Below are 23266 nucleotides of genomic sequence, written 5' to 3'. Positions count from 1 at the left end.
CTTAAAGAAAAGAACTTTCAACCCAGAATTTCATATCCAGCCAAACTGAGCTTCAGAAGTGAAGGAAAAATAAAATCCTTTGCGAACAAGCAAGTACTCAGAGATTTTGTCACCATCAGGCCTGCTTTACAAGAACTCCTAAAAGAGGCACTACACATAGAAAGAATCAATCAGTACCAGCCATTCCAAAATCACACTGAATGCTAAAGAGCTTCAACATAATGAAGAATCTACAACAACTAACAGGCAAAACAGCCACTTAGCATCAAAATGGCAGTATCAAATTCACACATAACAATATTAAACCTAAATGTAAATGGATTAAATGCACCAATCAAAAGTCACAGACTGGCAAATTGGATAAAAATCCAAAACCCATCAGTGTGCTGTATCCAGGAAACCCATCTCACATGCAAGGATACACAAAGGCTCAAAACAAAGGGATGGAGGAAGATTTACCAAGCTAATGGAAAGTAAAAAAAAGCAGGAGTTGCAATTCTCATCTCTGATAAAATAGACTTTAAAGCAACAAAGATCAAAAGAGACAAAGAAGGCCATTACAAAATGGTAAAAGGATCAATACAACAAGAAGAGCTAACGATCCTAAACATATATGGACCCAATGCAGGAGCACCCAGATACATAAGGCAAGTTCTTAATGACTTACAAAAGGACTTAGACTCCCACACAATAAAAGTGGGAGACTTTAACACTCCACTGTCAATACCAGACAGATCAACCAGACAGAAAATCAACAAGGATATCCAGGGCTTGAACTCAGACCTGGAGCAAGCAAACCTGATAGACATTTACAGAACTCTCCACCCCAAATCCACAGAATACACATTCTTCTCAGCACCACATCACACCTACTCTAAAATTGACCACATAATTGGAAGTAAAGCACTGCTCAACAAATGCAAAGCAACTGAAATCATAACAAACAGCCTCTCAGACCATACTGCAATCAAGTTAGAACTCAGAATTCAGAAACCAACCCAGAACCGCACAGGTTCATGGAAACTGAACAACTGGCTCTTGAATGTTGACTGGGTAAACAACGAAATGAAGGCAGAAATAAAGAAGTTCTTCGAAACCAATGAGAACGAAGACACAACGTGCCAGAACCTCTGGGACACATTTAAAGCAGTCTCTAGAGGAAAGTATATAGCAATAAGTGCCCATATAAGGAGAATGGAGAGATCCAAAATTGACACCCTATCGTCAAAATTGAAAGAGATAGAGGAGCAAGATCAAAAAAACTCAAAACCCAGCAGAAGACAAGAAATAACTAAGATCAGAGCTGAAATGAAGGAGATTGAGACACGAAAAACCCTTCAAAAAATCAATAAATCCAAGAGCTGTTTTTTTGAAAAGATCAACAAAATAGACAGACCACTAGCCAGATTGATTAAAAATAAAAGAGAGAACAACCAAATAGATGCAATAAAAAATGATAAAGGGGAAATCACCACAGATTCCACAGAAATTCAAACCATCATCAGAGAATATTACAAACAACTCTATGCGCATAAACTAGTAAACCTGGAAGAAATGGATAAATTCCTGGACTCCTGTGTCCTCCCAAGCCTAAACCAGGAGGAAGCTGAAACTATGAATAGACCAATAACAAGGTCAGAAGTCGAGGCAGCAATTAAGAGCCTACCACACAAAAAAAGCCCAGGTCCAGACGGGTTCACAGCCGAATTCTCCCAGACACACGAAGAGGAGCTGGTACCATTCCTTCTAAAACTATTTCAAACAATCCAGAAAGAGGGAATCCTTCCCAAATCACTTTATGAGACCAACATCATCCTGATACCAAAACCCGGCAGAGACCCAACGAGAAAAGAAAACTTCAGGCCAATATCCGTGATGAACATAGATGCAAAAATCTTCAATAAAATACTGGCAAGCCGATTGCAACAGCAAATCAAAAAACTTATTCATCATGATCAAGTAGGATTCATCCCGGGGATGCAAGGCTGGTTCAACATACGCAAGTCTATCAACGTAATTCACCACATAAACAGAACCAAAAACGAAAACCACATGATTATCTCAATTGACGCAGAGAAGGCATTTGACAAAATTCAACAGCCCTTTATGCTAATAACCCTCAATAAACTCGGTATCGATGGAACGTATCTCAAAGTAATAAAAGCTATTTATGACAAACCAACAGCCAATATCATACTGAATGGGCAAAAACTGGAAGCATTCCCTTTAAAATCTGGCACTAGACAAGGATGCCCTCTCTCAGCACTCCTATTTAATATAGTACTGGAAGTTCTAGCCAGAGCAATCAGGCAAGAAAAAGAAATAAAGGGTATTCAAATAGGAAAGGTGGAAGCCAAATTGTCTCTATTTGCAGACGACATGATAGTATACCTAGAAGACCCCATTGCCTCTGCCCAAAAACTCCTGAAACTGATAAGCAACTTCAGCAGTCTCAGGATATAAAATCAATGTGCAAAAATCACAAGCATTCGTCTACACCAATAACAGACTTAAAGAAAGCCAAATCAAGAGTGAACTGCCATTTGCAATTGCTACAAAAAGAATAAAATACCTTGGAATACAACTCACAAGGAACGTAAGGGACCTCTTCAAGAAGAACTACAAACCACTGCTCAACGAAATCAGAGAGGACACAAACAGATGGAGAAACATTCCATGTTCATGGTTAGAAAGAATTAACATCGTGAAAATGGCTATACTGCCCAAAGTAATTTACAGAATCAATGCTATCCCAATCAAGCTACCATTGACTATCTTCACAGAACTGGAAAAAACCACCATGAACTTCATATGGAACCAAAAGAGAGCCCGCATAGCCAAGTCAATTCTAAGCAAAAAGAACACAGCGCGGGGCATCACACTACCGGATTTCAAACTATACTACAAGGCTACAGTAATGAAAACAGCATGGTACTGGTACCAAAACAGAGATATAGACCAATGAAACAAAACAGAGGCACCGGAGGCAACACAACATACATACAACTATACAATCTTTGATAAACCTGACAAAAACAAGCAATGGGGAAAGGATTCCATGTTTAACAAATGGTGTTGCGAAAACTGGCTAGCCATGTGCAGAAAGCAGAAACTGGACCCCTTCCTGACACCTTACACTAAAATTAACTCCAGATGGATTAAAGACTTAAACATAAGACCTGGCACCATAAAAACCCTAGAAGGAAATCTAGGCAAAACCATCTAGGACATAGGAGTAGGCAAGGACTTCATAAACAAAACACCAAAAGCATTGGCAACAAAAGCCAAAATAGACAAATGGGACCTAATGAAACTCCACAGCTTCTGCACGGCAAAAGAAACAGTCACTAGAGTGGATCGGCAACCAACAGAATGGGAAAAAATTTTTGCAGTCTACCCATCTGACAATGGGCCGATATCCAGAATTTACAAAGAACTCAAACAGATTTACAGGAAAAAAACAAACAAGCCCATTCAAAAGTGGGCAAAGGATATGAACAGATACTTTACGAAAGAAGACATATATGAGGCCAACAATCATATGAAAAAATGCTCATCGTCACTGGTCATCAGAGAGATGCAAATCAAAACCACATTGAGATACCATCTCACACCTGTTAGAATGGCGATCATTAAAAAATCTGGAGACAACAGATGCTGGAGAGGATGTGGAGAAAAAGGAACACTTTTACACAGTTGGTGGGAGTGTAAATTAGTTCAACCATTGTGGAAGACAGTGTGGCGATTCCTCAAGGCCTTAGAAATATAAATTCCATTTGACCCAGCAATCCCATTACTGGGTATATATCCAAAAGACTATAAATCGTTCTACTATAAGACACATGTACACGAATGTTCATTGCAGCACTGTTTACAATAGCAAAGACCTGGAATCAACCCAAATGCCCATTGATGATAGACTGGATTGGAAAAATGTGGCACATATACACCATGGAATATTATGCAGCAATCAGAAAGGATGAGTTTGTGTCGTTTGTAGGGACATGGATGAATCTGGAAAACATCATCCTCAGCAAACTGACACAAGAACAGAAAATGAAACACCGCATATTCTCACTCATAGGTGGGTGATGAAAAATGAGAACACATGGACATAGAAATGAGAGTACTAAACACTGGGGTCTACTGGGGGGAAAAGGGGAGGGCCAGTGGGAGGGGGCGGTGGGGAGGGATAGCCTGGGGAGAAATGCCAAATGTGGGTGAAGGGGAGAAGAAAAGCAAAGCACACTGCCATGTGTGTACCTACGCAACTGTCTTGCATGCTCTGCTCATGTACCCCAAAAGCTATAATCCAATAAAAAATTAAAAAAAAAGAAATAGCAAAGTAAAAGTTTTAAATAGAGAATTTTAATAAATAAATTGTTTATGATAACTCAACTGTTTACGCAGGTGAGCCAGATTCTATCTTTAATAAATGGATCTGCAGGAACTGCCTAAAACAGAATGCAAAGTTGTTTATAATTTTGTAATCTTAACCTTTTCAGGCAAAACGTTTTTGTTGCAAGCAACTAAGTCATGTTTACACAAGTGATTTCAATTATTAGTGCTATTAGCTATGTCATGTTTGATGAGAGTGTTCACAGTATATCTGTAGAATAATAATACTCTACTGCAGAAAGTTAATTGACTATATTATTTGCAAGAAAGACAATAGATAGACAGTTCCAAAATGCGTTTAACTGAAAAATGGAATGCAAGAGAGGACTATTTGCTAAACTGAACTTTTCAATGTATCTCAAAGGGTATTTGAAGAATATTGTTTCTAAGAAAGCTTCAAGATAATGTGATAGAATCTGTGTCTTTACATACAATGGAAATCACGGAGTTAAATAATGTCAAACAGGTATTTTCCCCTCTTCAAGGCATTTCAGAGTCTTTAATATGTTAAGGTATTTTGCGAGTTTTCAATAGTAAGATAAAACAAAAAATAATTGCCACATTTATTTGACCAAATACTGTTACATTTGGAGGATTTCCTGGGACCAATGAATAATGGAGACCACTTTATGAAATGCTGTTATCAGTTAACAGAATTATGTAATAACAAAAATTGTATTCCTGACAGCAGAGGTGCAGAAAAATATACAAAAACAAGCCAAGAGAAGAGAAATTATATAGTTACACTGCTTTTATCTTCAAAACCATGATGAATAAAAATCTATAACCAAGCATATTAGAAATCATATCAGAATGTAAATACTTTACAAAAATTACTTGATTATCCTTTTGGGAACAAATAAAATTACAGTTTTGAGTAACATTTTGATTTTGCATATTTATCATATACTGATATTGGATCTGTATAAACTGCATCCTTTTTCATTAGAGAGCAACAATCATACCAGCCATAAATGAAAATTTCAAATATAGCATATTTTTAGGGAAATGTTGTCAGTGCATAAAAAGTTACTAGTTTTGCATGTAGAAAAGGTCAGGTTGCCATATCTTTATAATATTCACCATAGAACCCATTTGACAGGCACCAGCACTGCTTTTCTTAAGGAGTATGGCCTTGAACAAGTGCTTGTTTACTCATGGGTAAAATGATGTAGGAATGCTCTGAGAATAAAATTTGTTAACCTATCTGGGTAAAGCACTCAAAACAATGCTTCACAAATTCTTTTACTATTATACTTTAAGTTTTGGGGGACATGTTCAGAACATGCAGTTTTGTCACATAGATATACATGTGCCATAGTGGTTTGCTGCATCCATCACCTGTCATCTACATTAGGTATTTCTCCTAATGCTATTGCTCCCCTGGGTCCCAACCCCCCAACAGGCCCCAGTGTGTGATGTTCCCTTCCCTGTATCTATGTGTTCTGAAATAATCCCATCAAAAAGTGGGCCAAGGATATGAACAGACACTTCTCAAAAGAAGACATTTATGCAGCCAACACAGATGAAAAGAAAAGGGCATCACTGGTCATTAGAGAAATGCAAATCAAAACCAAACTGGTGTGCAAATTCTAAGTGCTAAGTAGTACTAGGAATGGAGAAAAGTTTTTTCTTAACTTCTCTAATAAATTTTTATATTGTTTTTAATCCTTTCAGTATATTCCCTGAATCGAAGTCCATGATATTTCAAAACATCACATTGCATGTTATTTTCAAAACTCCAGCGGTAAAAAGTGAACAAGAACTTTTATTCTTATAATTCACCTGAGTTATCAGAGCTATGTAAATCTCATAAAAGATAAAGGTAATAAAATACTTATGCTTATAACCAGCTGCAGCCTTGGGCTTTCATAGCATATTTTTTTCTGTCTGATTGTAGCTGAGCACAATATGATGACTGAAGAAAAGAGTTCTTATCAGTGGCACCCTTCCTACCCTGCAGCCTTTTGATTAAGTTGCTGAGGTATAAACATCATCTATAATTGTGTTCTCTAACTGAAGATAGATGACCAAATTTGTCATCAGGCTGCAAGAGTTATTAACTGGAGTTGTGCTCATAATTTCCAATGTCACATTAAAAAGTGAAAAGAAAAAAAAGGCTACCTTCAGCTAGTTGAGGGAGGGTGTGAAAGAGACATGAAATGAAAGAACCAGGTGCCAGGCAAGAGATGAGTTGGTTTCCTTTGCCAGTGAACAGCTGTAGATCTAGGCAAGAAGAGGAGAAAAGAGTACATTTGTGCCCTGGATGAAATTAATATAAATCTACAGTTATACCCAGATGGTGTGATTTCACAACTTGGATTTTATAACACTTGGTTTGGTGGTAAAATGGTCAATTTCTGTACCGGATCATACTTGTAAATTATCTAGCAAAGTGTCATATTTTTCATGTAAATACTTTCAAAGCAAAACTTATTTTTAGCATCAACTATAGGAAAGAAGTCATAAGCATCCTCTTTTGGAATTGCTTATGTAACTGTTTTCTATAAGAACTGCAAAAGAAAAAGAAATTAAAAGAAACAGTCAAAAGATGTAAATAAGGAACATTCAGTTAAGATGATTGAATTAGTTTGAATCTAAGATAAAATCCTCAGTGGATGCTTTGAAATTTTGACTTGGGTTTAAAAAGTGATGCCTTAAAGATGCTGCCAGGTGCAGACCTTTCATTCATTAAGCAAATGTTTGCTGGGTGTCACAAGATAGTAGGCACCATTATACGCCCCAGTGAAATGGCTGTGAGCATCACAGATATGAGGTTTTATGTGAAAGAAAGAAAAATATCAAATAAAACCATGGTGTGTTGTTGCTGAGAAGCAAGTTACAGGTTTTGAGAGAGCCAGAGGACTGGGGCTTATACGGCTTTTAAATAAAGTGAGGAAAGTCATCGATAGGGTGACATTTGAGTAGAGACCACAGGTAAATTCTGAAAAGAGCAACCGAGAATTGTTTACAAAAAAAGGTAAGTGTTATCACATATAAGCATCAATATTATATGCTATTTAAGTGGAACATAGAAAAAAATTAAAGTGAGATAGCATATCCATTCCAGTAACTTAGGAATCTCTCTCGGTGTGAAAGACTACAAATTCACGTTGAGTTGGAAGTAGTTTTGATAAGTTTCTTGGAAGTTACACATTTCACTCTCAGGAGAACACTTATCTTGAAAGAAGAAAAATGGAGAAGAGTCAACAAATTTTTAGAAACCGTAAGACAAATTATAGAAAGCAAAGTAGCATACTCTCAGATGTAATGTGATATGCTGTAATAGCCAATACATAAATCATTAATAGCAATCTATAGCTGCCTGCAAAATAAATTGGTAATTATAACTGTATATTCAAGAGATTCATCTTCAGTAGGAGTAGTTTTCCTTTTGCAGATTTGGCTTTTTTACTTTGGTTGCCAAGTTGTGATTGTGGTGATACAAATTCGAGAAGCAAGTTCTGGTAACACTTTTATTTAGTATTTCTAAATATAAAAATAAAGTAAGCATATATATTTATTATAAAATGTTGCAGCTGGGTGACTATGGGGACCATCAAATCCATAGATAAAACTATTAATTGTCACTAAATAATGTCTTAAGAGAGTAGACAGCAAAAGTTATTTGATTTCTTGTTCACAGTGACATACTCCACTAATAACTTTTTGTTCAAACTTTATATTTTTGTAAGACACAGAGTTTTCCCAGTGTGTAAATGCAGAGTCAGAGACTTAGGGAATCTGCTTACATGGTAGTTCTAGAGGAGGTACAAAATCAGATATGCACTTTATAGATCTACTGTAAATGGTAAATTAGACTGGAAGTCTAGAGTCAGAAATAAATGCAAGAAGGCTATGTCAACACAAGAGGTGAGAGGTTAGAGAGGAGAGTATACCTGTGTTGATGCAACTATTTAGTGATACCCTTTACTGTGGTGGTGGATACGTGAACTCATGTATTAAAATTGTATAGACCTAAATAAACACACACACACACACACACACACACACACACACACACGCACACGGGGCAGGGAAGAGAGAGAAAATAAATAAAACTGAGGGAACATGAATAAGATTCATGGAGTGTTTCAACATCAATCAATATCCTGGTGGTAGTATTATAATTTTACACATTGGAAGCAAGTAAGTAAGATGTACACAGGAGCTCACTGTATTCACTGTATTATATATTAAAACTGCCTGTGAATCTGTAATTATCTCAATAAAGATTCCAATTTCAAAAAAAGAATTCGGTAATTGATGAGCTATTGAAGCAACAGAAATGGAAAGTTTAGGCTGACACTCAGGTGTAGGCTGCCACTGTGGGCAAATGGGGATGCCATTCACTGGGACAATAAGTTGGGGAGAGGATCAAATTTGAGGAAAGTCATTGTGCCTGTGGAGGCTGTTCATTGGTCAGTTAAATAAAAAAATTGACCTGTCGCTAAAAGGAGAATCTTCAACTGGTGATTCAGGGCTTAAGTTCATCAGAAAAAGTTAGTGTTTGCAGCCATGAGAATGGGTAAGATTGTCTGCTATTTACTGCTTTTTTAAATATATTTTTAATTTTTTTTTTCTGAGATGGAGTTTCACTCTTGTTGACCAGACTGAAGTGTAATGGCATGATCTTGGCTTACTGCCACCTCTGCCTCCTGGGTTCAAATGATTCGCCTGCCTCAGCCTCCTGAGTAACTGGGATTACAGGCATACATTTCTTTATAACTACTATTTTACCATACCCCAAAAAAAAAACATTTTGACTAATTAAAGACCAAAGAAAGATGTAATTGAAAAAAAACTATAATAGTGTGAAATGGTTTATATACTTAAATTTAAATGTTCAAAAGAAAATCACAGAGAAAACTCTCTCAGTTTTATAAGACATTTAAAGATGCCTGTTGTATAGTCAATTCTCATGCAATTTAAATACTACCCCAGCTAATTTTGTATTTTTAGTAGAGATGGGGTTTCTCTACATTGGTAAGGCTGGTCTCGAACTCCTGACTTCAAGAGATCTGCCCTCATGACCCAAACACCTTGCACTGGGTCCCGCCTCTAACATTAGGGATTACAACTCAACATGAGATTTGGCCAGAACATATAATGAAACTATATCAGTTTGTTAACCAAAATATGCAATTGATCAGAATACCTCTAATTCCTTCTTAAATCAAAATTTCTTATGTGTGTATGCATGTGTGTGTGTTAATACCTTATAATATTTAGAAAGATCTTATGTTCTTATGATAGTTATTTCTTAGGTTTTCTTTTATTTATTTATTTATTTATTTTTTATTGCATTCCAGGTTTTGGGGTACATGTGGAGAACATGCAAGACAGTTGCATAGGTACACACATTGCAGTGTGTTTTGCTGCCTTCCTCCCCTTCACCCACATTTGGCATTTCTCCCCAGGCTATCCCTCCCCAGCTCCCTCACCCCCCGCTGGCCCTCCCCTTTTCCCCCCAATAGACGCCAGTGTTTAGTACTGCCCTCCCTATGGCCATATGTTGTCATTTTTTATCACCCACCTATGAGTGAGAATATGTGGTATTTCATTTTCTGTTCTTGTGTCAGTTTGCTGAGAATTATGTTCTCCAGATTCATCCATGTCCCTACAAACGACACGAACTCATCATTTCTGATTGCTGCATAATATTCTATGGTGTATATGTGCCACATTTTCCCAATCCAGTCTATCATCAATGGGCATTTGGGTTGGTTCCAGGTCTTTGCTATTGTAAACAGTGCTGCAATGAACATTCGTGTGCATGTGTCCTTATAGTAGAACGATTTATAGTCCTTTGGATATATATCCAGTAATGGGATTGCTGGGTCAAATGGAATTTCTATTTCTAATGCCATAAGGAATCACCACACTGTCTTCCACAATGGTTGAACTAATTTACACACCCACCAACAGTGTAAAAGTGTTCCTATTTCTCCACATGCTCTCCAGCATCTGTTGTCTCCAGATTTTTTAATGGTCACCATTCTAACTGGTGTGAGATGGTATCTCAATGAAGTTTTGATTTTCATCTCTCTAATGACCATTGATGATGAGCATTTTTTTATATGATGGTTGGCCTCATATATGTCTTCTTTTGTAAAGTGTCTGTTCATATCCTTGCCCATTTTTGAATGGGCTTGTTTGCTTTTTTCCTTTAAAACTGTTTGAGTTCTTTGTAAATTCTGGATATCAGCCCTTTGTTAGATAGGTAAACTGCAAAAACTTTTTCCCATTCTGTTGGTTGCTGATTCACTCTAGTGACTGTTTCTTTTGCCATGCAGAAGCTGTGGAGTTTCATTAGGTCCCATTTGTCTATTTTGGCTTTTGTTGCCAATGCTTTTGGTGTTTTGTTCATGAAGTCCTTGCATACTCCTATGTCCTGGATGGTTTTGCCTAGATTTTCTTCCAGGGTTTTTATGGTGCCAGGTCTTATGTTTAAGTCTTTAATCCATCTGGTGTTAATTTTAGTGTAAGGTGTCAGAAAGGGGTCCAGTTTCTGCTTTCTGCACATGGCTAGCCAGTTATCCCAACACCACTTATTAAACAGGGAATCCTTTCCCCATTGCTTGTTTTTATCAGGTTTATCAAAGATTATATGGTTGTAGATATGTTGTGTTGCCACCAATGTCTTTGTTTTATTCCATTGGTCTATATCTCTGTTTTGGTACCAGTACCGTGCTGTTTTGATTACTGTAGCCTTGTAGTATAGTTTGAAATCCGGTAGTGTGATGTCCCCCACTGTGTTCTTTTTGCTTAGAATTGACTTGGCTATGCGGGCTCTCTTTTGGTTCCATATGAAGTTCATGGTGGTTTTTTCCAGTTCTGTGAAGAAAGACAATGGTAGCTTGATGGGGATAGCATTGATTCTGTAAATTACTTTGGGCAGTATAGCCATTTTCACGATATTAATTCTTCCTAACCATGAACAGGAAATTTTTCTTCATCTGTTTGTGTCCTCTCTTATTTCGTTGAGCAGTGGTTTGTAGTTTTCCTTGATGAAGTCCCTTACGTTCCTTGTGAGTTGTATTTCTAGGTATTTTATTCTTTTTGTAGCAATTGTGAATGGCAGTTCATTCTTAATTTGTTTTTTTTTTTAAGTCTGTTATTGGTGTATAGGAATGCTTGTGATTTTTGCACATTGATTTTATATCCTGAGACTTTGCTGAAGTTGCTTATCAGTTTCAGGATTTTTTGGGCTGAGGCGATGGGGTCTTCTAGGTTTACTATCATGTCCTCTGCAAATAGAGACAATTTGGCTTCTACCTTTTCTATTTCAAAACCCTTTATTTCTTTTTCTTGCCTGATTGCTCTGGCTAGAACTTCCAGTACTATATTGAATAGGAGTGGTGAAAGAGGGCATCCTTGTCTAGTGCCGGATTTCAAAGGAAATGCTTCCAGTTTTTGCCCATTCAGTATGATATTTGCTGTTGTTTGACATAAATAGCTTTTATTACTTTGAAATGTGTTTCATCAATACCGAGTTTATTGAGGTTTTTTAGCATAAAGCTCTGTCGAATTTTGTCGAATGCCTTCTCTGCGTCGATTGAGATAACCATGTGGTTTTTGTTTTTGGTTCTGTTTATGTGGTGAATTACGTTTATAGACTTGTGTGTGTTGAACCAGCCTTGCATCCCCGGTATGAATCCTACTTGATCATGATGGATAAGTTTTTTGATTTGCTGTAGCAATCCGCTTGCCAATATTTTATTGAAGATTTTTGCATCTATGTTCATCATGGATATTGGCCTGAAGTTTTCTTTTCTTGTTGAGTCTCTGCCGGGTTTTGGTATCAGGATGATGTCGGTCTCATAAAATGAATTGGGAGGGATTCCCTCTTTTTGGATTATTTGGAGTAGTTTCAGAAGGAATGGTACCAGCTCCTTTTTGTGTGTCTGGTAGAATTCGGCTGTGAACACATCTGGACCTGGGCTTTTTTTGTGTGGTAGGCTCTTAATTACTGCCTCGATTTCTGATCTTGTTATTGGTCTATTCATAGTTTCAGCTTCCTCCTGGTTTAGGCTTGGGAGGACACAGGAGTCTAAGAATTTATCTTTTTTTTTCCAGGTTTACTAGTTTATGTGCATAGAGTTGTTTGTAATATTCTCTGATGATGGTTTGAATTTCTATGGAATCTCTGGTGATTTCCCCTTTATCATTTTTTATTGCATCTATTTGGTTGTTCTCTCTTTTCTTTTTAATCAATCTGGCTAGTGGTCTATTTTGTTGATCTTTTCAAAAAGCCAGCTCTTGGATTTATTGATTTTTTGAAGGGTTTTTTGTATCTCTGTCTCCTTCATTTCAGCTCTGATCTTAGTTATTTCTTGTCTTCTGCTGGGTTTTGAGTTTTTTTGATCTTGGTCCTCTAGCTCTTTCAACTTTGACGATAAGGTGTCAATTTTGGATCTCTCCATTCTCCTCATATGTGCACTTATTGCTATATACTTTCCTCTAGAGACTGCTTTAAATGTGTCCCAGAGATTATGCCATGTTGTGTCTTCGTTCTCATTGGTTTTGAAGAACTTCTTTATTTCTGCTTTCATTTAATTGTTTATCCAGTCAACATTCAAGAGCCAGTTGTACAGTTTCTATGAAGCTGTGTGGTTCTAGGTTGGTTTCTGAATTCTGAGTTGTAACTTGATTGCACTATGGTCTGAGAGACCGTTTGTTATGATTTCAGTTGTTTTGCATTTGCTGAGGAGTGATTTACTTCCAATTATGTGGTCAGTTTTAGAGTAGATATGATGTGGTGCTGAGAAAAATGTATATTCTTTCAATTTGGGATGGAGAGTTCTGTAGATGTCTATCAGGTTTGCTTGTTCCAGGTCTGAGTTCAAGCCGTGGATATCCTTGTTAATTTTTTGTCTGGTTGATCTGTCTAATATTAACAGTGGAGTGTTAAAGTCTCCTACTATTATTGTGTGGGAGTCTAAGTCTCTTTGTAAGTCATTAAGAACTTGCCTTATGTATCTGGATGCTCCTGTATTGGGTCCGTATATGTTTAGGATCGTTAGCTATTCTTGTTGTATCGATCCTTTTACCATTATGTAATGGCCTTCTTTGTCTCTTTTGATCTTTGTTGCTTTAAAGTCTATTTTATCAGAGTTGAGAATTGCAACTCCTGCTTTTTTTTTGCTCTCCATTTGCTTGGTAAATCTTCCTCCATCCCTTTGTTTTGAGCCTTTGTGTATCCTTGCATGTGAGATGGGTTTCCTGGATACAGCACACTGATGGGTTTTCGTTTTTTATCCAATATGCCAGTCTGTGTCCTTTGATTGGTGCATTTATTCCACTTACAGTTAGGGTTAATATTGTTTTGTGTGAATTTGATACTGCCATTTTGATGCTAGCTGGCTGTTTTGCCCATTAGTTGATGTAGATTCTTCATTTTGTTGATGCTCTTTAGAATTTATTGTGATTTTGGAATGACTGGTCCTGCTTGTTCCTTTCTATGTGTAGTGCCTCTTTCAGGGGCCCTTGTAAAGAAGGCCTGGCGGTGGCAAAATCTCTGAGTACTTGCTTGTTCTTAAAGGGTTTTATTTTTCCTTCACTTATGAAGCTGAGTTTGGCTGGATATGAAATTCTGGGTTGAAAGTTCTTTTCTTTAAGGATGTTGAATATTGGCCCTCACTCTCTTCTGGCTTGTAGAGATTCTGCCAAGAGATCCGCTGTGAGTCTGTTGGCCTTCCCTTTGTGGGTGACCCAACCTTTCTCTCTGGCTGCCCTTAGTATTTTCTCCTTTATTTCAACCCTGTTGAATCTGATGATTACGTGCCTTGGGGTTGCTCTTCTTGTGGAATATCTTTGTGGTGTTCTATGTATTTCCTGCATTTGAGTGTTGGCCTGTCTTGCTAGGTGGGGGAAATTTTTCTGGATATTATCCTGAAGAGTATTTTCCAGTTTGGATTCATTCTCTTTGTCACATTCTGGTACACCTATCAAACGTAGGTTAGGTCTCTACACATAGTCCCACATTTCTTGGAGACTTTGTTCCTTCCTGTTTGCACTTTTTTCTCTAATCTTGGTTTGTTGTTTTATTTCATTGAGTTGATCATTGACTTCTGATATTCTTTCATCTGCTTTGTCAATTCGGCTGTTGAAACTTGTGCATGCTTCGCGAAGTTCTCATATTGTGTTTTTCAGCTCCTTCAATTCATTCATATTCCTCTCTAAGTTATCCATTCTTGTTATCATTTCCTCAAATCTTTTCTCAAGGTTCTTAGTTTCTTTGCATTGATTTGAAACATGTTCTTTTAGCTCACAAAAGTTTCTCATTATCCACCTTCTGAAGTATAGTTACGTCATTTCTTCACAGTCATTCTCCATCCTGCTTTGTTTCCTTGCTGTTGAAAAGTTTTGGTCCTTTGTAGGAGTCGCAGTGTTCTGGTTTTGGGTGTTTTCCTCCTTTTTGCGCTGGTTTCTTTCCATCTTTGTGGATTTATCCACCTGTCATCTGAGTAGTTGCTGACTTTTCAATTGGGTCTCTGAGTGGACGCCCAGATTGTTGTTGATGAAGTATTTCTGTTACTTGGTTTTCCTTCTACCAGTCTAGCCCCTCCTCTGTACGACTTCTGAGGTCCACTCCAGGCCCTGTAGTCTGGGGTGCACCTATAGCGGCTGTGGAACAGTGAGGGATGCTACCAGTTTCTTTTTCTGCTATCTTTGTCCCAGAATAATGCCTGCCAAATGTCAGTCTTCTGGATATAGAGGGGTAAGGGGTCTGCTTGAGGAGGCAGTCTGTACTTTATAGGAGCTCAAGTGCTGATCTGTGAGCTCTGTTGTTCATTCAGGGCTGTTAGGCTGCTACGTTTAATTCTGCTGCAGCAGAACTAATAAATAGAACCCTTTTTCTCTCAGATGCTCTGTCTCATCGTGTTGGGGCTTTTTTTATGAGTGTCCGTTGCACTGTCCTGCCCAGGTAGGAGGCAGTCTAGTCACTATTTGCCTGCTGAGGCTCTGCCCTGCTGGTGTGAGGTCCGCCCTGTTGCTGCAGGCTCTGCCCTGCTGTTGCGGTCTCTGCCCTGCTGCCATGGGCTACACCCTGTGGCGGAGTCTCACTGTTGTGTTGGGTTGCCTTGGCAACAACAGGCTGCGTCAGCAATGGGAGTGTACCTCAGTAGGGGCGGATAGCCTTGGTAATGGCAAACGCCTTTCCCCCACAGAGCTGCACCATCCTGGGTTCAGCTATGCCCGCAGTGAAACTCTCCACCTGGAGCATTTGGAATCACCGTTTTGTTTGTCCCACTGCGTTGGCCCAAACGCCATTACCTGGAATCTCCTGGCCTGGCTCACTGTACAAGTCTCGTTCAATCAGATGGATATGCCATTGTGCCCTCTCAGGTCTCAGATTGCCAGTTCAACAGGGCACCCGGACCCGTGCGCATTGTGCAGAGCACTGTGGAGCACTGCTGTGCTGGAGCTCCGACTGCCAGCTGCACCAGCCACTGGCTGTATCAGCCAAAACCACTGTGCTGGCACCCCACGTCTCTTTTATACCTGGGAATTTCCCCATTCTGTGGGCAACAAAGGTCCATCTGGAAATGTGGCCCTGACTCACCCTCTTCGCGTTCACTGAGAGCTTCAATCCTGGGTTGTTCTCACTGTGCCATCTTGAGTCGGTCTCCAGGTTTTATTTTCTTATCATATTTACTTAGCCCTAAACTTTGTTCCAAGGAGACAGAGATAAATGCAATGACTAAATGGAGAGTAAGAGAATGGCAGCCACATTATGGTATAATGTTTACCTAATTTATTCTCCCAAATTGTGATGATTCCAAGGAAATTGCCACCAAATGCACACAGTTATTTCTGTCCTTTCCACATTGTATGTGCTGAACACTATTATAGAGTGTATTTAATAGTGCACCTAAATTCCTTTCTCTCATTCTATTGATGTATATTCCAAATGTTCATAAGTCATCAAATAAAGTGTTATGGGATGGGGAAGAGATAAACATAGGTGTTTGAAGGAACTTTTGCGTTTTAAGTTTATGCCTGTGCCATTGGAAAATAGACTAAAATGTTTCATATATTTCAACACTTGGTATATTTTATTGACCCTCATGAAAATTTTTTGGAAAGTCATATTTTCTATTTTTTTCTGTCATCCTTCACTAATCTGTTAGCCTAGAGAAACTCACATTTTTATCCTTTTAGTTTTTTTAAATCCTAAAACACAACTACAGCCAAAGTTGTCACTTTATTTTTTTTTAAGCTTAGTACCAAAATTAAACACCTTTTTTCTTCAACATATAAGTTTCTGCATTTTATGGTAAGTGTCTTTGTAAGATATAAGTCTGATTTTGATTTGGATCAATTTTAATACCCTATAAGCTGTATGTTTGATAGCTGATGTTCATATGAATGCTTATTCTCGGTTCTTATTTTTTCTACATCACTAATCCTCCAAAGCAATACATTTATATCCCACTTTATATTAAAAGGCAACTGTGTTTAAGAAGTTTGAGATTTAGAATGCAAAGCAATCTTATATTCTTATGTTTTAAAAAATCAATTTAAATGTGACATTTACTGAGTACCAAAAATTATTTAAACTTTTATGTAACTTCACAATACTTTATAAAAAGTTGCCGTAACTAAAGGAAATTTTATCAAAAATTACAAATGTGAAATATGGTCTGTGGTTATTCATAATGTTATTTGTAAATATACATTTTCTTTCATGGTTCTGTTTTGCTGTTTCTTGATCTTTCCTCCATCTTCTTTTTAAAATTTTCAGCTAATTTTCTAAAATGTGTAGCTTACTCTAACTTTTTGTTTGACTCCTGGCTTCCTCACAACAGAATATTCTCAACATATAACTGAATATACTCACACAAAAATATTTTTCTAAACAGCTTTCCTTAATTCAGATGACCTACTTTAATTTCCTTTTCCCTTATTTTTTATCTACTAATAAATTTTTGACTGTAATTGAGTGTAAACTATAATGCCAGCTTGGAATTTTTCAGCAATGACTATTGTTTTCTTTAATTTGGAGAGAAAAGTCATCACATTTTATTAACTTTTCTTTGCCCCTAATGGTCACCATTTAGTTAAAAAAAAAAACAAATGATGCATCATTTCAGACACATTTCCTTTTCTGTTGACTAAGACTGGGTACAATTTTTGTAAAAGTCAAATAGTTCTTATTTTAGAAGCAGATAGGGTGACCTAATCTCACCGTGCTTTGTTTTCTTGGCTGTTGGTTTTTGTTGTTGTTGTTTTGGTTTGGTTTGGTTTTGCTTTGTTTTTTAAATATATTCTTATTTCAGGTAAAATAGGAGAGAAAGTATGTCATAAGATACAACTAAAAAGCACTTGGGATCAGAAATTATAGTAAATTAATTCTACTCTCCAACTCCTCATCAATGTGATAGTCATTAACAATTTATTTAATTCTCTGGATTTAGTTCCTTATTTATGAAGTGTAAAGTTTATTCACTGCATGCTTCTGGGCAGATATAAGACTAAAGAAGTAAGAGGGGGACCAGTTACAGAAAGCTCACAAATGTTTATTCAAATCCATTATTTGGATTTATCTGTTTGAGAGTCAAATCCGTATAGATTTTCATGTGTCCATACATCTTGTAAGCAGAGGCTCTGATGACACTTGTTATAGAGTACATTTTTAAGATAGACAGCCTAGGAAGTTAGAAATAGTGTTTTCCTTCTGAATATAATTAGATATTTTTACTGTTCTGTATAATAAACATAATGCCCCTCTCTGGGACAAATGTAGAAAAGCTTTGCTTTCAGCCATTAAAAGAGATGGTGGTTTCCTAAGCTTAGTGCTCCATAGCTGTTATGCAGACTAACTGTGCACAAGGCATCCTCTTGGGCCTATATTTACAACCTCCTCCCACGTGGCTTGGTCGAAAAGGAAGACCCAACTGAACAGTAAGCTTATGCTGCCTGCTAAAACCTGGGTAATAACATCCCTCGTTTTTGACCTAGGAATCATATGTCTGCTGGCAGCATCTGTGAATCTCTCAGCCTAACTTACAAACAGAGAAAAACCTAAACTTTTTATAGTTTATGACAATCTGGTATGAAATTTAAATAACAGAGATTTTATTGATAAAAATAAATGATAAAATTATTCTGGATTCCTAAAAAAGTCCAGACCTAGAAAACACACTTGGCAGTTTTTACATATACTTGAGACCATAGAAAGCAACACTCTGCAGAAAAGTACAATGTTAGTCCTGATGAGGAGAAAGGATAAGTGTATGTGGAACCCCAATGCTGATGAGTGAGATGCACATGACCTTGTGCATATATGGCTGGATAGATGTGGTCACTTTAGTAAATGCAAAAGGTGAACAATTACTCTAATTTACATAAATCCCATAGGGCTGATGTTAATTAATAAGGGAGGTAGTGACCACGGAAGTAGAAAATAATAAAAACTCATGTTGTAGAAGTCAAAGGAGAATAAATTATCTACAATGATCAGTGATATTACAAAAATCTACAGAGGTCAAATTTGAGGAAGACTAAAAATAGGTGTTTGCTTTAATATGTGAACATTGGAAATATTTGAGAGCTGAGAGTATGAATCCAAATAGAATGGAATAAAAAACTGGTAGTGTCAAATATATATATTTAAAGATAAAACAGGATTTATACAAATATAAAACAGACCTATGTTAAAGTTTTTATTTAATTCATTAAATAATGAATGAACCAATAAGACAGCACAATTAGTTCAGAAAAAAATTTCAAAGGATCACACAGAATTTGCAATTCTGTTAGTGTTCTACATCTTACAAACTTACAAAGTAGGTCAAAAACCTGAACGGTCCACTAGAAAGAGCCTCATATTATTTCTTCCTTGTTCCCCTTTTTCCCACAATTTTTATAAAATAGGATATAAGAAAATCTTGAAAGTGAGTGCACTAAATATGTAGGGCTTTGAGACTAATTTTTGCAATGCACTATGTAGCAGAAAAGATACTGAAATGGAAGTTGGGGAAGGAACAAGTAGATAACTGTATGATCGTGGGATTTAATTCAATTTTCAGTCTGAATTTCTTTTCTTTTCTTTCTTTCTTTTTTTTTTTTTTTTTTTTTTTTTGAGACGAAGTTTTGCTCTTGTATCCCAGGCTGGAGTGCAATGGCACGATCTCGGCTCACCGCAACCTCCACCTCCTTGGTTCAGGCAATTCTCCTGCCTCAGCCTCCCGAGTAGCTGGAATTACAGGCACGCACCACCATGCCCAGCTAATTTATTGTATTTTTAGTAGAGACGGGGTTTCACCATGTTGACCAGCATGGTCTCGATCTCTTGACCTCGTAATCCACCCACCTCGGCCTCCCAATGTGCTGGGATTACAGGCTTGAGTCACTGTGCCGGGCCCAGTCTGAATTTCTTAACTACAGGAAGGAGTTTCAATAGAGGCTGAGTTGTGCTTGAATTTTTGTTTTTTTGTTTTAAACCAGTGTGTGTGTGTGTGCACGTGCACACATGTGTGTGTGTGTAAATGAAAGCTTCCTATTAATTCTGATATAAAGAGAGATGTTCTGTTTGAAATGATGGAAGAGAACCTATGGTAACCCTCCTTGAACTCCTTTTTTACCTGTAGAGTCCTGTGGCATTTTTCAGAACAAACATTTTAATTTCTTATATGATTTTAAGGGTGGCACAAATTTTTCTTCATCAGACAATACTATGTACCATTTATTTCCTGAACAATACTTGCTCTCAGAGTTTAAAATTATGTTCACAATTTGGATTTATATTATGTTATTTTTCTGTATAACCCACTCATCTCCAGCATGGCCATATGCCCAAGTTGACTCTAAGAGAAAAAATATATTTTAAATATATTTAATCATATCCAAATTAAGTTAAATTATGAAAAAATATGTTATAAAAGAATATAAAATTAAATAAGTCTAAAAATATTTTAACTGTTCTCTTTGATGCTATATTAAATAAGCCCTCACCTTATAGTAGAAAAATTACTTCATGTATGTTTTTTAGTAGATTTTATGTACTAGAGTATATTTTTCATGTATGGTTTACTTGATATATTCTAGTTGAAATAGTAATTCCTGGTATATTGTTTATATTTTATAACTATAGTAGGTAGTACTTGAGAAAGGCCATTATATAATTGGTGAAGAAATGACATAAAATATTTTATAGAAAAATTAGCTTTCTTTTAGATCCACTTTAAATACAATTTTTGGAGGAAATATATAGCATGGCTCATTGAAATACTAGGATGGTTTTAGAAATTATTTTCATTCAATTGTCTTTATGCAGAGTATGCTTGTCATATCTTGAAGCCTGTCACGTGGGGGAAAGGGATGAGTCACATTGTTCTAATCATCACAGCTATGCAAATGTAGTCAATATGACTTTCTACTTCAGTCTTTCTTACCTTTGCACATACTATTCCTATGTTGCCTTCTATTTTACACTTATGCAAACTAGACTACTGTATTTAAAAGCTAAATTCAGAACATTTAATAATTATCAAATATTATAATGTTGTTGGTATGAAAGAATGAGTATTTGGTGACTTACATGAAATTTAACTAGCTTTGTTTTTCACCTTTAATTCATTGAGTAGGTGATTTTACCCTGAGATTATGCCAAAAGGGAGATATCACATTAAAACATTTGAGTTTAAGTGTACTCTCTACTTTTTCAAAGGACCAATGTAAAGTTTTTTTGGACTAAGAAAACAGCAAAAGTACGTAAAATGGAAATGGGTGTTTTCATTGACTTTGACACAGCTGAGTTTCTGGCTTTGGTAGAACCTTGGGTCTTATTTTGCTGGACTGCTTCTTTACTCTCCATTTTGTAACCTTTGCTCCCTCTACTTATATACTTGGTATTGCCCCTAAAGCTGGATGTTATATTTCATAAAACTTAAACTTATCACAGACAAAATTGAGAAAAAAAAAATTCTTTGATAATCTTCAAGATTCTCAGGCTCTAAAAATGTCTTGCAAACTCAGATGCTTCCAGGGGTCATAAAAGGTAACAGAAAAGTAGAAAGATCAAGTTTAAAAAACAATAGAGAATAATCAGGACTTTGGGCAAACTACAGAGCTATTATACTTAGTAGGGCATAATAGCTACTGCATACTTCCACCAAATTGATTCCAGATGTAAAAATTTAAAAAGCTGGAAATAAAAGTTTTATATAAAATCTCTTGGCTGTTAAATATTGGGAACTAGTTTAGAGCAGCAGCAATGATGCCACACAAGCTACCTCTGCATGCCACACTCAACATGCCCTTGGTCACCAGTACCAGATAGGATTGATAGACCCAAGAAATCTGAATATTATATTTCAATCATCCATGCAGCCACATTCCTAGTCCTCAATAAACATTGTTCTCCTGGTTACTACTTAATCGTAATACTAAGGTGCCTGCTTCTCCTCTTGTTAAATAAATTTCACACAGTTGCAAAAAATCATCAAGTGCTGTTAAATCATGGCACAATATTCCTTATTCTGTGGCAGGGTCTTGCTTGTCACTCAGGCTGGAGTGGTGCAGTGGCATAACCATGGATCACTGTAACCTGGAACTCCTGGGCTCAGAAAACCCTCCCGCATTTGCCTCTCATATAACTAGGACTACAGGCATGTACCACCATTTCTAGCTAATTAAAAAAAAATTGTAGGTAGAAGATCTTACTGTGTTGCCTAGGCTGATCTCAAACTTCTTGACTCAAGGGATCCTGCCTTGGCCTTCCAAAGTGCTGGCATTACAGGCATGAGCCATCCTTCTCAGCCCAGCACAATATTTCTTAGCCTGCAGTGATTACTAATTTGAGGAGGGCTACTGGATTGGAACTCAAAATATCTAAGTTTCATGAATTTGAACAGGTAATGAAAACTTTCATAATATAAGTCCCACCTTACAGGTTTATTGCAATTACAAAATGGGACTTTTATGATAAAGTACTGACCCAGCAATACCATTTCTGGGTATATATCCAAAGGATTATAAATAACTCTGCTAAGAAGACATACATGCATGTTTATTGCAGCACTTATTTACAATAGCAAAGATTTGGAACCAACCCAAATGCCTATCAATGATAGACTAGATGAAGAAAATGTGGCACATACACACCGTGGAATACTATGTAGCCATAAAAAAAGAATGCTTTCATGTCCTTTGCAGGGACATAAATGAAGGTAGAAGCCATTATTCTCAGCAAACTAACATGGGAACAGAAAACCAAACACTGCATGTTCTCAGTCATAATTGGGAGTTGAACAATGAGAACACATGGACACAGGGAGGGGAACATCACACACTGGGGCCTGTCAGGGGGTAGGGAGTTATGGGAGGAATAGCATTAGGAAAACTACCTAACTGAGATGATGGGTTGATGGGTGCAGCAAACCACCATGGCACATGCATACCTATCTAACAAGTCTGCACATTCTGCACCTGTATCCCAGAACTTAAGGTAATGTTGAAAAAAATGGAAATATTAGCTACAACTTAAGTACAAAGTAGTATTACATAACAGTGACTTCTCAATAATCGGATACTGTCTCTAACTTTCCCCCCTTGTTGGTCTTCTAGACTTCCATAACACCATAAAAACTTCTGCAACTTAATATCCATGCACCTTTCCTCATAATTATAGGTCTTACTTTATAGTATATTTCCTTGTCTGGAAAACTTAACATGAATCCATTAAAATATATGGATTAAGAGCATTAAAATGTATGTCTCTTGCTTTCTTAAATACTTGAAATTATGATATCTGAGGTTCCTTTCCTATGAAATTGACGTAGGTAGACTTTTGGTTCTAAGTCCTCTTCTGCTTTCTTCTCTTGTCACAACTCGATGAAATAGTTGCAGATTCATAGCG

This window comes from Callithrix jacchus, chromosome 21 (assembly GCF_049354715.1).
Source record: "Callithrix jacchus isolate 240 chromosome 21, calJac240_pri, whole genome shotgun sequence".
In the NCBI taxonomy this organism is placed as follows: Eukaryota; Metazoa; Chordata; class Mammalia; order Primates; family Cebidae; genus Callithrix; species Callithrix jacchus.
Note: the sequence above shows the minus strand (reverse complement) of the source record.